This window comes from Diorhabda carinulata, chromosome 7, assembly GCF_026250575.1.
Source record: "Diorhabda carinulata isolate Delta chromosome 7, icDioCari1.1, whole genome shotgun sequence".
NCBI lineage: Eukaryota > Metazoa > Arthropoda > Insecta > Coleoptera > Chrysomelidae > Diorhabda > Diorhabda carinulata.
This window is the reverse complement of record NC_079466.1, coordinates 9423890-9442400: the sequence shown is the minus strand read 5'-3', so window position 1 is coordinate 9442400 and position 18511 is coordinate 9423890. Positions and strand designations below refer to the sequence as shown.

At 28.1% G+C, this 18511-nt stretch overlaps 1 protein-coding gene across 2 annotated transcripts in view; it reads right to left on the bottom strand.

Annotated features, from left to right (window-relative positions):
• Positions 1-17887, bottom strand: part of LOC130896664 (cAMP-dependent protein kinase catalytic subunit 3) — a 110968-nt gene extending 93081 nt beyond the window's left edge. The window contains exon 1 of one of the 2 annotated variants that reach the window (XM_057804911.1): positions 17749-17887. The gene's annotated coding sequence lies outside the window, so the exon portion shown is untranslated. The remainder of the gene's footprint in view (positions 1-17748) is intronic. The other variant, XM_057804913.1, reaches the window with a different exon arrangement.
• Between the last annotated feature and the right edge of the window lie 624 nt (positions 17888-18511).

Below are 18511 nucleotides of genomic sequence, written 5' to 3'. Positions count from 1 at the left end.
ACAACACAGTTGTTTCCAAAATCTCCTAATATTCTAAGTCAAAGTAAATTTGAAGTTTTAAGACACCCAATGTTTTCTAAAACATACGCTTATCAATATTGTGTAAGGTCAGTGCATGTTAAAATGAAAGAGTTAAAAAATTTGAGGTTACCTCTTTATTTTGTATGATTTGTTTGTGCGAAATTGTTATCTTAATAGTATTAATGTGAATTAAGAGTTTTTGAAAAACAGATTTAGCGTAGTAGAAGATAACATTTGTTTCGAAGAAAACGTTTAGTTTGTATGATATCATTAACGTATCGATATAAGTTAATTCGGAAGAAACTCTTTTGTTTTTTTCTAAATAATCACAAGAGCGGTCACAAAATTATGTTTTCCTTAAAAACTAATAAATTGAGCGTAGTCAAATATTATTACTTTTATATTAAGGAATGATGGTGGAATTCAAAAATTGGAAGAAAATAACATTTTATCCAGTAGCGGACAATTCATGGATGGCAGAAACTGCATTGAAAGAAAATAATTATCCGGAAAAAATGATAAATAATTATCGAATTATTTCAATAAATATGATAATAGTATAAATCATGAAGGACATAATACATTATCCAAATATTTCACTAAATTAAAATCTAAAACAGCAAAAAACGAAAGATGTAATATTATTTTTTTAGAATTTTTAGAAATGGTTCACATTCATAAGAACGAAAACGCCATGAATAATAAAAATCTAAATAATTCAAGTAGAATTTATAGCTCTATTTTGTAAATTCTAATAAAAATACAAATAATTTAATTCATAACTGCTATATATTTGAGATGTATGTACCAAGGAAAAATTAATTTTTCTTGTTAGAACAAAGTTCTAAATTGATATTATCCTTATTTTGATATTCATGATGAAGGGGATCTATAGATCAATATAAATAAGCAAATTGTCAGGGTCAATATCATATTTTGATAAAGACTTAAAGAAAAGTCGAAACATCAAAATTAATCTTTCTTCTAAAAACTATCAAAAAAACTAATTTTGAAACAGAAGAGACATAAAATCAAAAACATTATTTATATATATATATATATATATATATATATATATATAAATTAGATTTTTTGATAGTTTTTAAAAGAAAAGTTAAATTTCGACTTTTCTTTGAGAAATAAATAAGTGCGTATTTTTTTATTGGGAACGTGGCAAGGTTTCACCAAAGTGGACTAACTTCGATATATTTTCCAAGCTTTCGAATACTTATGTATTCTTCGTCTGGGACTGAAATTATGGTCAAATACAATATAAGTAATATGTATAAATGTATAACAAGAATGAGATATATATATATATATATATATATATATATATATATATATATATATATATATATATATATATAAACGTCAATTTATTTCTATCTTTCCAAAATTATTTAAAAAAATCTAATTTTGAAACAAAAAAGAGACCTAAACTTAAATCAAGTACATATAGATGTATATATGTATATATATATATATATATATATATATATATATACAGGGTGGGTCGGGAGGAGCGCACCATCATATGCCATATGCAAAGTATGCCATGTTTGAGGCTCAAAGGCATTCGATAATTCTGATGTTTTGTTGAACTGTCAGTGTACAGTGAACAATAACAGAACGTTTAATTTCGAATATATATGATTGTTAGTGTCGCAAAATCCCAGATACTTATTTAAATTTAGAATATGCTAATATGGTGTTTGTTTATGGTTTCTGTAATGGAAATGCTACAGCTACTGCTGAAGAATATCGTTAACGTTTTCCACACCAAAGATATCCTGATAAAAACGTATTTATTAGAGTTTTTAACAAATTGTGCGAGACTGGTAAGCTTCCCAGTGCTAACATACCATCTGAACACGCTACTCGACAAGGTTTAGTAGAAGTAAAAAATATTCTGCATCTAATAGAAGAAGATGCAACTACTAGCTCACGGTGAATTGCCACTCAATTGGGAATTTCGCAAAAAAGGGTGATAAACATTCTCCACGAACAAGGCTTATATCCTTGTTTTGTCGGCGGATAAATAATAATCATCGTGTTGTATCGAGTATACTCATTACAGATGAAGCTACATTTACCAGTGATAATACTCGTAACTATCATGTATGGTCGGACGAAAATGCACGATGGAGCTCCTGCACATGTCGCTCGTCAGGTCAAGCAACATTTGGACGAACGTTTTCTAGGGCGTTGGATTTGTCATGGAGATCCCATTAGTTGGCCTGCAAGATCTCCAGACCTCACACCACATACTGAAGCCCATATTAAAGAAGAAAGATATGAATCAATTGGGAGAGCACCAAACGCTCTTCGTAGGCGAAGCAGAAAATGTTTAGAAGTCATAGGCAGTATATTTGAACATTTATTGAAAGAACACTACGATAGAGAAAATTTTATGTGATAATTTGTTTATTTGTTAATATGCTATAACTTGGAAACAAATGAAAATCGGATAAGAACAAATGAGTTTTTTTCATTATTTTAACGTTATAATACACTCCTGCAAGATCATGATACTGGTCAACAGTGATATATCAACAATTATAGCATTTAACAGTAGAGAAATAGAACAAACATCTTTGATTAATTAGAAGTAACGAAAAAGATGTAATAAAGGATCCCGAGTAAAAAGCTCTACGAAACTATACTAGCTATAAAGATCAAATATCTGAGGGACATAAAAGAAGCGTAATAAGAAGAAAAGTGGTTCAGCCACATAACAAGGATGAAAAAGAAAAGACAACAAAACATATATTGCTAGCAAATTTAATACGTTTAATACGGAAAATCAAAAAAAAAATATTTATGATTTAGTATCGGAAAATATAGAATAATATAGAATCATCAAAAAATTATTATGTATGTTTTTGTGCGTATAGAGCCAAATGCTACTGAGCCAACTCTCGAGGGGTACAAGGAAATAGAAAATGCTTCTATTATTTGGAAATTGGTATTCCCGATAACAAAGTATTTATCGTTATTTGTATCAAGAAAGAAAAAACGAAAAATCTGTAGGTGAAAAATAAAAAAAGTTTTCTTTGATAGGTGGAGATGATGACATATGAATATTTGGTTTGTATCTACTATTGTTTATTCCACATTCTAGTCTCCTTACTGTACCGAACTGCTTTTGAAGATTATTTATGATATTGGATATCATTTAACTTTTAATATTTTGGAATTCATGGTAATGACTCATCACAGATGAAATAATCAATAATTCCTCCTGTAAAGAAGGTGAATCATTAATAATTAATAAGAGGAGGTGTAAGATGAAAGATTTTTTATGTATACAGGCAGGTGTGTGAATGTATCAACATTTTCTAAATTGAGGTCGCAAAAATATGCTAAAAATATCTTGGAAATTATTCAATTTCCAAAATTTGCTTCAATGTCAAACTGTCTCAAAGAGTTTTATTTGAAAAGATTGAGAATATCAACGTAATTAAATGGAAGAACTACTCTGATTGAGTCAAAAAAATATTTTCTAAATTATACGTTTCTATAAATTTAACTCATGAATATAATATATAAATATCTTTTTGATTGAATTTGTTGGTCCATGTCCATTGTTGGTATACAATGTACAAAATACAATAATTTCTCTTTATCTTACTAGGAATTAAAATGCAGTGAAAAAATTATTGGGTAGATCGTTACGTTAAAAACAAATTGAATTATCTTTCTTGATTCATCTTTGAATATTCATATAAATTATTTTTTATTAAGTTTAATTTTGAGAAAGATCTTGTACTTGCTCCTGTAACGACATTGCTGTCAACCAATTAATAGTCAACTAGCTTTTATTTTGAATATTACTATTTTTATTTCATTTTATCGCCATGCATGATAAACAAAAGATACATAATTAAAAACTTAATTATATTTTCTGAAACAACTTGGTAATAAGAAATTCCGGTTAAGTGTTTCCTTGAGGTTAGGTTTCAGATTAAACTGATGGTATGCGGTAGAATTTTGTCTATAATCAAAGACGATGTGCCTAAAAGAAAGAAATTTTTATGTGGTTAATGCGAAGTCTTCTTCTTGTCACAGCTTCTCTCCAACTCAAAAAAATTACGCGCAGGGGAGAAGTAGATGGATGGATGTTATGTACTGCTATCTCCTGCTACATATATCACAATAAGTCTTGAGGTCATTATCAAGCTGAACTACGATTTCAGGAGCATTGTAGGAAGCTCTTTTGGCATGTCGATCTGCAAATTCGTTTCCAGTGATTCCAGTGTGCGATGGAAATCAGATGAGTTAGACTGTTATATCATGGGCAATGTGAGTTTGGTAGATGTTTTGGGTGGTCAGTGAATATGTTTTTAATGTTTGTATGGACGAAAGAGAGTCAGTACATATTTGAAAGCCTGAAGGATGCTGTATAGTGTAGACACTATGTGTCCAAGGTTAGCGGAAGGAACTTGTGGTGTGTAGTGTTTGCGTAGCCGACACCGGATTTATGTTTGAAGGCATCAAAATAAAGCAATAGGTCACAGACTTTTTATTAGGAATTTCTAGAAACGCTTTTTTAAAAGTTTATGTGTATTGTAAATGGTGAGTGAGGTTTCCTTAGCGTTGACATTATTATAATATTGAGTTTTCACATTTTTATATCACAAACTGTCCGTGTTAACCTAACGGACTACTCAGTAAGTTTGAGGCTAGGTTTCTCGGTGACTCTATATCAATTGCCTTGCTTCGGAATGTGCATACACATAACTAAACAGTTGATGGCCACAAAAACACACACCTGTGCGAGTGAGAAGTTCTGCTCCTCTAAGCATCCACTCCTGGATAAACCCACGGATGAATGCGAAGAGGGACATTTCCTCATCCTCGTTCGTGCGCCTTTCGCATGTAGACTCTGTCCTTTTCCCTAGGTTCTATGGAAGATTCGGGACGTCTTTTTCTTTTTGTAACGAGTTAACCTAGTGGCTATACACCCTTGTCTTCGCGGTTGTCTGGTCGTCGTAATATGTGTATGATTTCGCTGCCTCGGGTAAACCCTTTCTAACCTTTTTGTGTTTTTGGTATTTTTGAACGTATACCGTTATTATTTATAATAATTTTTCGTAATAATACGAAATTATCAAATGTATGATATGTAATTATTCTAAGATACATTATATACCAGCATGTCTTTCAAAATTGTAATCAAATAGTGTAATCATTGAAGTTAGATTAATGGGAATAATGAAAAAAAAATTGTTAATGAAATTTCAATCGACACCACAAAATAGAAAAGTGTAAAGCCTCGAAAAAACAACGGGATAAAAATATAAACAGGTTTGCTTTCAACTGTTGGGTGGGGATTTTCGTCCGACCATACATGATAGTTACGAGTATTATTAATGCCATCACGGGTAAATGTAGCTTCATCCGTAATGAGTATACTCGATACAACAGATGATTATTATTTATCCAACGACAAAACTCCATACGGTTATCCATCCTTAGGTTGTAGGTGCTGTACTCTCTGTACGTGATAAGGAGTGTGTGGAGTGTGTTTATCACCCTTTTTGCGGAATTCCCAATTGAGTGGCAATTCTCCGTAATCTAGTAATTTCATCTTCTTCTACTAAAAGCAGAATATTTTTACTTCTACCAAACCTTGTCGAGTAGCACGTTCAGATGATATGTTAGCACTGGGAAGCTTACCAGTCTCGCACCATTTGTTAAAAACTCTAATAGAACGTTTTTATTAGGATATCTTTGGTGTAGAAAACGTTGACGATATTCTTCAGCAGCAGCTGTAACATTTCCATTACAAAAACCATAAACAAACACTACATTTGCATATTCTAAATTTGAATGAGTATCTGGCATTTTGTAACACTAACAATCATATAAATTCGAAATTAAATGTTCAGTTATTGTTCACTGTACACTGACAGTTCATCAAAACGTCAGAATGCCTTAGACCCTCGAACATGGCATACTTTGTTAATGTTAAAATTCAGATATGAGTCGAAAGCTAGATGAACATTTTTAATTACTCCATAACTTGAAATCAAATGCATATGCAAAATCTAATAAGAACATATATATATATATATATATATATATATATATATATATATATATATATAGGTCTCTTTTGTTTCAAAATTAGATAGAAATAAATTGACGCTTCGACTCAACTTCAGTCTTTATCGAAATATATATATGGATGAATGAATCATATTCATGGAATGAATTTTTTACAAGAATTAATACAATTAGAAACCACCGAAAATCTTAATTAATTATTGTAAGTAAAATTTTATTATTGTTATACATTTATACATATTACTTATATTGTATTTGAACATAATTTCAGTCCCAGACGAATGAAGACATAAGTATTCGAAAGCTCGGAATACATTAAATTATATAAAATATATTGAAGTTAGTCCACTTTGGTCCTTGCCACGTTCCGCTCATAATATAGCTGCCAAAGACTTCTTTACAATTCACATACAAATATGGGATACTTCCAAACCATCTCAAGAACTTATGGTCAATTAGCTGTTAAAAATTTAAAATCATGGTCCAAATCAAAATGAAAATGGCGAAAAAATATAACAGAAGATGCTTCTTACTACAATATTGAAAAAAGAACATTGTTCCCACCTTTCTACAGAATAATATCAAACATATTGAAAAAATACTCATACGCCAAGAACAAGAAACCAACAATAGTTATTAAATCTATAATAGGTTAGTACACAAGCTTTTAAATAATGAAATTGTTTGTAATCAAAAAACAATATTCAAACTTGAGAATGATCTATCACAATTTGAAAACCAAATAATTGATATAACAAATGAATTCACTTTTGAACATTTTTCTAGCAGACAAGTTATTTATAATAAATTATTACATAAAATTAAAAACAAACAAAAGAATAAACTTAATAATCTAATTAACAAAAAAATCAATTCAGTTCTTAGAACCCAAGATAATTGGATTAAAAATATTTCAAATACAGAGATACCTAAGGATAAATCACAGTTTCTATCCTTGGGATCTAAATTCAGTATCGAACCTATAATTAGAATTACTAAGATATTTCAAACAAACTATGTTAGCCAATATTGATTACATATCCTCTTTCATACAAAATGAACAAGAAAGAAATGTCGTTATAGCGAAAGCAACCAACATTTTAACTAACCACATTCATGAATCGAAACAATCTTCTGTTTTTAGAGATTTATTATATAAAACCAAAAACTTTCTAAAAGAAAATTCAAATTTAATAGTCATACCATCTGACAAAGGTAATGTCACAGTCATTATGGAGAAACAACAGTATTTAGATTTATCCAAAGAACTTATCTACAATAATACATCATACAAAGAACTTAATACTAATAATTGTAACAAATTAATAAAAAAAGTTTTTAACAAAAAACAAATTGACAAAGAAACCCAGAAGAATTTAACAAACTATAGCGTTATTTCTGCTAAATTCTACTGTTTACCAAAAACTCATAAAACTACTCAGCTAGACCTATTGTAGCATCAATTAACACTCCCATCGAACCCCTTCAAATTGGTTAACTGAAATTTTGACTAAATCTTATGATTATCACAATGATTATTATAAAAAAGACTAGTTTAAAATCAAAGAAACTTTTAATAATATGATATTAGGACCGAATTATGTATTGTTAGGATTGGATGTAATATCCCTATTTAGTAATGTACACTTAAATATATGCCTTACAGCTCTACAACATAAATGGAGCGATATAAGTGAAAATTGCAAACTTAATAAAGAAACTCTATTAGAATTAAAAACATTAATTTTTAACAATACATATTTCTCTTATTACCAACAAATTTTTGGAACACCAATGGGGTCTTCAATATCCCCTATATTAGCAGATTATGTAATGGATTATATCTTGGACTTTGTAATATCTGTTTTACCCTTCAAATTATTCTTCATTGAAAAGTATGTAGATGATATAATTTTATCCCTTCCATATAATGAAATTGATAATTTATTATTTTACTTCAATAGTTTCGATCCTTATATACAATTTACTACAGAAAAGGAGAATACTGAAAAATCGTTACCTTTTCTTGATACTTAATTTATAAGGAACGAAAATAATAAAATTTTAATTGACTGGTATAGGAAACCAATAAGTTCTGGAAGATATATCAATTATCATTCATATCACCAACGGAACACTAAAATTAATTTAATCAAACAGATGAAAAATAGGGTACAAAAAAATTCTGACCATATATAAAATTAGTTACTCCTAAACTTTCTGGAATCTTTAAACAACAAAATATTAAAATAGGCAAACACTTAATATTCAATCTATTTTCACTGAAGTAAAAGATAAAACACCAATCAATAAATTGCCTAACATAGTATATGAAATACCTTGTTTAAATGGTGACATTGGTCGAAAAGGTCACTGATCAGTCGGATAACTTCTCACAAGAGTGATAGCAGATCATATCCCTGATAGATGATCATTAGCGGCTCATGTCTATCACAAATGACACAATATGAATTATGAATCTGCCAAAGTTTTGACAATTGAAAAAAAAACTACAAAAAACGTTTATTTTTAGAAACAACATAATATTTCCCAAAATGATCAATGCATTAATAAGAAAACTGATTTAAATAACATTAGTGTAATTTATGCATATCTTTTAGATTTTTAAAAAAAAATTCTAAGAAAATTCAACGCCATTAACAACGAACTAACCTCACCTAACATATAAATTTCAACTTCACTTATACCGACATAACCTATAAAATTTATTGTCATTTATATTCTACCCAATGAATATTCAACTACATTCATACATATTGAAATTTAATGTTATCTATAAATTTACCAATCAGTATTGAACATCATTCACTAAAACTTATCCTTATCTAACCTATAAAAATTCAACGTCATTCAAAATCTGACCAATCAAAAATTAATGAAAATTCCTATAATAACCAGAATTAATATTTCAATTAATTAATATTTCTATCAACGTCAATTTGAATATTGAATTCTATGAGTTTAAAAACTTTTACAAGCTTTAATAATATCAAAAATCATCGGCAATCTCAATTAATTTTTGTAAGTAAAATTTTATTATTGTTATACATTTATACATATTACGTATATTGTATTTGGCCATAATTTCATTCCCAGACGATGAATACATAAGTATTCGAAAGCTCGGAAAATATATTAAAGTTAGTCCCCTTTGGTGTTTCCTTGCCACGTTCCCAATAAAAAACTACTCACTCATTTCTTGAAGATAAGTCGAAACGTCAAAATTTTATCTTTCTTTTAAAAACTCTAAAAAAAAATAATTTTAAAACAGAAGAGACCTAAAATCAAGAACATTTAGATGCATTAATATATCAAAAGGTCTAAGAAATAAGAAATTGAAGAAAGATTAATTTATATATATATATATATATATATATATATATATATATAAGAGCGGTTTTTTATTGGGAACGTGGAAAGGAAACACCAAAGTGGACTATCTTCAATATATTTTCCGAGCTTTCGAATACTTATGTATTCATCGTCTAGGAAATAATTAATTAAGATTTTCGGTGATTTTTGATATGGTTACTGCTTGTAAAAATTTTAAACTCATAGAATTCAATATTCAAATTGACGTTGATAGAAATTTCTATCTATAGAAATTTCTATCAACTTCAATTTATTTGGGTATTTATAGTTTTTTAATGAACCATTTCTGAAAATTCTCTTTTTCGTATATTAGATTCCGTTCCAAGAATTTTTTAATCTCTATAATTAAATTTGTTTTTTTGATATTTCCTGGTTCGTTAATGCAGTTTTATTTTTTATCGTATTGATGACCTTTTAGTCTATTTTCTAAATACTGAGAGGTCTACCATATATAGACATATGATAAGGAAAAATGTTTTATGTTTTGATATTTCGTTTCTATTTTGTTTTTTAATTGATTGTAGTATCTGTTCATCCTTTTCTTGAATATGTTGTTTTTTTTTCGGGATAATTTTCTTTTAATGCAGTATCAGCCAAACATATTATCACCATTTTTTTGTGACATAGGATGACATCCACAACATATTTCATTGACATATTTGAAGTACGTTTTTGTAAGTGTGAGTTCTATAGCTTTTATAAATTCGTTTAGATGTATTTCTGTATATTCTTTAGTTGTGTCCCAATTTTTATCAATATATTTTTCACAATGGTAATAGGAATATTTGTATATAAAGAAACCACATCTAACGAATTAAATACATATTCGTTATGAATTTTTATACTTTTAATTTTTTCTTTGAAATCTCATGTGTTTTTGATATAGTATTTGTTTTGGAATAAAATTTTTTAAAAATATTTTTCAAATAATTTGATAATGTGGTAAGAATTTGAATACTCGAAACAATTGGTTGAAGGGTAATGTAACTTTATATTTACAAACAGTGTACGATGATACTCTTTCATACTTTCAAAACGACTTAATACTTATGCTTGAGATGTCTTTTTCAAATATTCCTAAACGTTGCGCCAATAATTTTATTTTCTTGTGGTCTACAGCTGAATTTACGGATTTACACCTGAATTAAATTTTGGTTTGTGTATGTTTATTTTCAATTAAATATATACGAAGGAAAGCGAATACCAGAAAATTTTTTATAGGTAGAGTTTTTAATTTTTGGATGAGCCAAAGAGATCGATTTTTTGAGGAACCGTTCGAATTTTTTTAGAAAAATGGAAGCAATTATTTACTTCTTCAATAACTGGTTTTTAGGAAGGTAATGTAACGTGTAATTAACACAAATATGCATTTGAACACGTTATACACACAATATTAAACATAAACAGGCATTTTACTTGAGAATAATAAAAATTATTCAATACTTACAAATTTGTAGTTTCAGTTCTTTAGAAATAAAACTTCTGGGAGTATGTTATACTAATTCCTTATTATAAAAAAATATTCTCTAATATTTAAAAATAGAATGCAAAATGATTCTTTGAAATTATTTATTTAATAATAGAGTACTGTGAATTATTTAAACCAAAAGCTACATTAATAAAATCGTCAATAACTCTAATTAGATTAGTATTGGCGCAAGTATGTAGTTTCGTAAACTAGCCATTCATTTTGTATATCATGCTTTTGTGTTTAACAACTTTAAACCAGCAATCAAATAAATCGATGAGTTTCAATATGCTGTCTGCTACTTATTAGAGGATTTGGAAACTTACAATTTTCCACTAGACAAACATAACCTATTCTCCTATTATATCCTAATAAAATATAATGCACTAATGCCATGTCAACGTACTAGTGACTATTCGAGATATTTTGATGGATTACATTTTTTTGTCACATCATACAGACCTAATCTATATTTAATTTCATATTTACATTTTGTAGATACAACGGTTCAAAATGAAAGATGACTTATAACCGTTTCCAACGATAGAAATCTATTTTTCATTAAAACTTGAAATAAATAATAATGAAATAAATTTGAAAGTTTATTTCCGATTCTAACGTTGCTAGACTTTTTGGCAGACCTAAGTATTACATTTATTTTTAAACTTTGTGAGATTGAACGTAGTGTTCAACAAGTATTAATCAAATTTTCAAGGGCTTACAAAACTATTGACGCACACAAAAATCAACTCAAGTGATTTTAAAATTCCGAAAAATCCATTTACATAAACTGTTCCTAGCCTAAATATCTTCAGATCTACTATTTGATTTATTACAAGTGATTTTCAAGTAATCATATGAATAATGTGAGGCGATTTTGTTAAATACCACTAATAATAGCATATGATATATATACTTCATTATACACCCTTCTGTTGATACTTTCAAAATAGTTGAGATAGAGATAGCTAATTATATTGACTATTCACTGTTATATAATTATAAAATGTCAAAATTTTAGTTAATTAAACAGTGAGAGATTACTTTGAAGTGTTTATTGATGCTAAAATTCGTCTAGCTGTTATAGGTATATGAATAAATATTACTCTCTTTCAATTATAACTGTGACGACTATTAAATTTAAATTTGAACTTATAGTTTTATATAATAGTTCTTCAATATACAGGGTGATTCATTAAGAATGTCCAATCTCTGAACTGTAGATTCTAGACATCAAAATATGATGATTCTGCTCAACATGCCTTATGCAAATATTGCTAGTTTCCGAGATATGGGGTGCTCAAAGTTTTAATTTAAATTTTGATTTTCGCAATAATTTTTTATGTTTTCACAATTTCTCTTTGAAAATTGGCAATTTTACGTTTTTTGGCATGAGGAATCATAATTTGCGCTCATTTAACATTGCTAATAGAGGGCGCTAGTTACACTTGTTTGTTAAATCAAAGTAAACTTTTTGTGGGCTAAACTTACAACTAAAATAATAGAAAAATATTAAAAAGCGTTAAAATCTACAAAAAACGTTACTCTTCTTTGATTCGAGTAACTCAATCGGTTATCGAGTTATTTGCTTCTAAAAAGTTCAATAAATTTTAATTTTTTCAACAAAAAATTTTATTATTCCTTAAATATGTAACAATAACAAATTTGTAAACAAAAATAAAAAACTTCAAAGCAAATGCTCAAAATGCCCACCATTTGCTTCAATAGACTTTATGATATTTATTTTAAATTTATAATCAAATGGATTAAGAAATCTAGTATATATATATATATATATATATATATATATATATATCATGAGCGGTTTTTTATTGGGACCGTGGCAAGAAAACACCAAAGTGGACTAACTTCAATATATTTTATTTTATATACTTATTTATTTATCGCCTGGGAAATAATTGATCAAGATTTCCGGTGATTTTTGATATTATTAAATGGTAAAAATTTTTACTCATAGAATTCAAAATTCTATATTTTTTATTCTATATATTTATTTTGAATTCTATGAGTTTAAAAATTTTTATAAGCTTTAATTTTTAATATCGAAAATCACCAGAAATCATAATTCATTATTTCCCAGACGATGATTACATAAGTATTCGAAAGCTCGGAAAATATATGAAGTTATTCCAATATATATATATATATATATATATATATATATATATATATATATATATATATATATATATATATATATATAACCTAACCAAATTGTTGGCTACGATATGTTGATGACACTTCATTTGGATCCATGGAAGAGAAAATTCCTCCCTGCTCTATCTCAATAGGGGACATCCTTGTATACAGTTCACAATGGAGGTTGAGGAGTAGTCAACTCTGCCGTTTTATGACGTCACAATTAGAAAACTTTCTTTACACGGTTTCTGTCACTCCGTCTATCGCAAACCCATCCATACTAATTGTTTTCTCGTTACGATCAATCCCGTTATCATCCGGCTCAACTTAACTCTGTCATTAATATACTCGTATCACGATCCATCTCGTTGACTGACGAATCCAGTTGACCATCTGAAATCAATTTTTGAGACAAACATTGATTCGGAATGGTTACAACAAATCCCTAATTTCTAGGAGCCACAAGGTTTCGTCTCCAACTCCTCTATCCTCTTCAACGGGTTTGAAAAATTAAATGAGGGCATCCCTTCCTTACATTAAAGGTGTAACAGACAAAATTTGCAGAATCTTCAAACCCCACGGTATTCGCACAATCTTCAAACCCAATCCAAAACTATCGTCCCACTCCACTCCTTCAAGTCTAGGATTATTCGAGAAACTATTGATAAAGAGAAACATTCAAACTGTCACGAGCAACGATAGCCAGAGATTGCCAGCAACTTGGAAACCCCTTCTTCATCCACTTCGCTCAACTCCGGGTAACAACAATATTTCCTCAAAAATCCCCCGAGAAGCCAATCTCCAGACACAATCATTCACGCAATTTTGTCTCATATATTTTGTACGCTATGACGATTATTGTAACATTTCTCTTGTATAAGCAACTAGTCTATAAAAAGATTTTATAAGTAAATAATGTTTTTAACGTAGTTTGCTAGATCAAAATATTTCAGGATTAGGTATAATGAATTTTTTTTCTGAAAAGAAATCGTAGGAATAATTTTGCTATTCTGAGAATCAACAATATTATAAACATATGCATAGTCATTCATAAAATTCCACTTCTCACAATATATTTTATAGTTTCATCAATAATCACAAAACGATTATTATGATTATTCTACTTCTTTTTAGTTCAGTTGCGAAATACGATTAGGCTACTTTCTTTCAAGTCTAGTTCAGAAAAATAATTCTTAGGATAATATTCCAACAAACAGAAAAAACTGGGATTTCTCATCTATAATGTGTAAAGACTTGAAAGTTTGTATAATTATTATATAATGATTACTCATTTTTAATGATTTCAACACTTCTAATTTTAAAAAACTTATACAAAGCTGAATAAAATAATTCGTTTGAAAATATCAAAGAAAGGTATAGATGAACAGGTTTGGTGATTATTTCTCAAATAAATATACAATTTCCATATTTTTTCGTGAATTAAATCGAACATACAATTTTTCATATGAAGCACACATAGAAAACTAGGTCGAATTTTACTAAGGCATCAATAAATACCCTGTATATTTTCAATGTATTGAATAACTCTATTGACTTTCTATCATATTCATTGTATTAGCGTTCCCTATTCCTATCTTTAAAAGTTATTAACCCTTCATTAAACAATATATTTCTCACAATAGTAATATCTGTTTCAAGTCGCGTTTTGTCCATTCTTGACAGATTTGTGAAATGTAACAGACAGAACCTTTGCTTATGCCTAAGTCTGTAATTTTTTTCTTCTAACGATAACACTTTGTTGTAGAGAAATTTTAAAAGATGAAATTGTATTCTCACACAGATATATATGTAAATCAATCTTGTGTTTCTAGGATTCTTAGAAAGCACAAACACCATCCGTATCATATTCAGTATTTAGGTATACCGCGATACCTATTCCAGGCTATTGATCCAGTAGAAAGAAGATATTTTCAACTTTATGTTTAATCACAGACTTACCTACTTAATACAATAATGAGCTCTTTGAGCATATACCTTTAAATATCAGAGCAAAGATGTCGTGAATTTGAAATAATTTATAAGAAGTTATCTAAATAGAAATTTCCAAATATATGAATAGGGAGTGTGTGTATTGTGTGTAGTACTCACTACTAATTAGAAAAGTATTCCCCGCAATAACACTTGACATTTTCAGAGATATTATACCTCTGTATTAACAAAAAATAGTGCTGAATTCGAGCAAGTGTAGAAATTTTTTGTTATTTGTTTAACTGTTTGAATATAACTGAGTTATTTTTTTCTTTGCTATCCCCCAGAACTTAAATACAATTCGTGATAAATGACACTAATGTCCTTGATTAATTAGTAATTAATGTATACTTTATTCCCAAAATTAACATAAGGGGCATAATGAAACATTACTAATGAGTGTAATACATCATTTCATAAGTGTTCATAACTCCAGAACGGTAAAAAATAGATATAGAAACCTTCATGCATTATATTAGTTATTAAAAATATACGGGGTGTTCCATTTTAAGTAATAAAGTAATTGATGTTTGCATTTGACCAAAGAGACCTTTGATATTAATAACCTTTTTAACAAATAATAGAAACAACAAATAACCCAAATCATGGTTCAAAGTACCAATAGAGAATATATCATTTGAGAAATCGTATATTTGATTTGTTTGACATCATATATAGCTGGAAATCATTTTAGATGGAAGCCGTAATCGTAATTGATGGTATGGGAAAAATTTAAAAAATATCACCACTCACCATGTATACTTATTTCATATGATAGAAAATAAATAAATATATCGAATACTTAAAATCACTTAATATTTTCAATAGAAAAACTAATGACCTACAACGATTGTGCTATTTTTAAAGATTAAAAGATTAAAGATGAACACACGTAATACACCTCGTGTAAATAATATATTTATTTGGCTCAATGTTTAGAATCTATTTTGAATTTAATTACATTTCTTTTATGGTTTATACACACATTCTCTCAAAAACAAAAATTAATTTATTTTTATGGATAAAAGTAATAAGCTCATCTTAACTCGTGAATAACATGATGAATTTTATATTTTCATCACAACACAATAATAACAATGTATACAATACAGACTAAAAAGCAAACTTAAATTGTTTTTGTCTGTTTGATAGTTTTATTCGATTTTTTTATATGCATACGCAGTTTTTGATCTCAATTTATATACATCAATTTTGAAAACTTGTTTTTATTTGGTCGGCACGAATATTCATTGTTCAAATTTACAAGTCAGTTGAAAATTCACATAAAAAAGAAATTAGCGGGAAGCTGACTAAAATAGTTGGTCTCAATTCTTTTCTTTACTACTTGACAGAATTGTTCTCTAGAGGTATTCACGGGATATTTGTCCTAATTTTATTATCACTAATTAGTGTTGGGTCAGTAGTAATGAGCCAATTGAGAATTCTGTTTTTATAGTAGAGATTGAAAATTATTGTTGACAACTAATTTCGAAAATTGGTACCTATATAGGGCTAGATTCTAAGCTACTTTTTCCAATCATTTTTTTCCATTTTTGTCACATAAATGACAAATAAAATAGGTTTTTTAAAAAATTTCCAAAGCATACTTGATTATTAAAACTTAAATTATGTAAAAATTTAGTCTCTTATCAGGTCAGGCTTAAACTCAAAAAATAAAATTTGAAATTGAGAATTTTTTATCTGTTATACCTACCTACCTACCTCAAATTTTGAATTGGAATGAGAATTTAATTATAACGTCCTTCATCGAAATTGTTTGTTTCAAAACAGTTTTTGTATGAAGTTGATCGCTTAATTTCTTATCAATCTACAGCTTGAGTCGGTTGTCGTATAAAAATCTCTATACAACTATAAGTTCTTAGTGACAACAATGTAGTTATGTGAATATATCAATTTTGAAAAATTTATTGATGGACCAACATTAAAACTAACGATAAGTTTTTTCACAATAGCAGTTAGCAAATTCATCAGCTATAGAGAAAATATAGTCAAAATTAATAATAATAAGAAAAGGAATTATCACAGCATAGTAAGAATTTTCAGTTTCATAACGAAATTCAATTACATTACCGATTCTTCAGGAGAATTATTGAAAATAGAAAATATATTAAATAAGGTAAAATTCAATATCAATAAAAACAGTCGAAGTCAATAATAATGGTTATAGTTACAAACATACAGTAGATGATTACCCGTATAAAATCTTTCCTAAAAACTTTGAATGTTTATGAAATTTGAGCTAATTTAAAGCTTATTCAAAATAAAACATTCACACTTGTTCAAAATGGGTATGTTGAGAAGCATCCGTTTTACAATACAACCTCAACCATTATTAATCATTTAATTTTTAAACATTATGAAATTCCTTATCCTCATTTTGGATAAATAATGTGTTTTTCAAGTATAATCTATGAGGTTCCGGCTCAATATGGGCCTTTATAATCAAAATTATTATTGGCAAATGGCAAAAATGTTTGAGACTACGAACTAAATGTAAATTTTTGAAACTTGTAAATTGATCGAGGTTTTTTAAAAATAAATAAGAATTAATACAAATAAAAGTTCAGTACTCAGAAAATTTAAATAATAATTCAAAAGATCCATAACATAAACCATAAACTCACCTTTTAATTGAATTAAGTTGATAACAAATAAAAGATCCACGTGAGAACTCACGAGAGAGTAAAATTGGATCGTGGCCGTTCAGTTTCCGCGTTAGATGTAGACTGAAGTAGATATAAATTTGAAAGTAGCGACGACTCGATGACGCGATAATAATTGTATACTTTATTTTAGTTGAACTGTTTTATACAATTTTCACCTATTTTTTCTGTCATGCATACACATGCTCCTCAAAATAGATAAGATTTTTATTGAATACATCTTATTCTATTATCGTTTTTCAAAATAAAAAACACTAATTTGTGTTGAACATTTCCAAGAAGATACATTTCCTTGCACTTGATCTCTCTATCAACGAGCATATCATACCATAGTTACTGAGATTGAAAAACTAAATCAAATACACAAAATGTAGTAATGTACAAGTTTTGTGAAATTTTAAAATTCATTATCAAGTATATTCAACTGGTTCTACGTCCTCTGATTCTAATAAATATTCTTTATACATAGCAAAATTATGGAATAAACTTATTATTTTGAAAACAGTGAGAATTTTGGTAACTTCAGACAGGTAGATTTTTCGGGTTATGGATAAATGTCTCAAGATTAAGGATTGGAAAATTCAGATTAAAAACAACCATATAATTAGAAAGATGAGGATAAAATATTTCAATAAATTTTCTTTTTCAATATATATATATATTATTATATCGCCAAAAATGGTAATTTTTGGCGATATCGATTGCACCAGATTTGTCTTTGAGT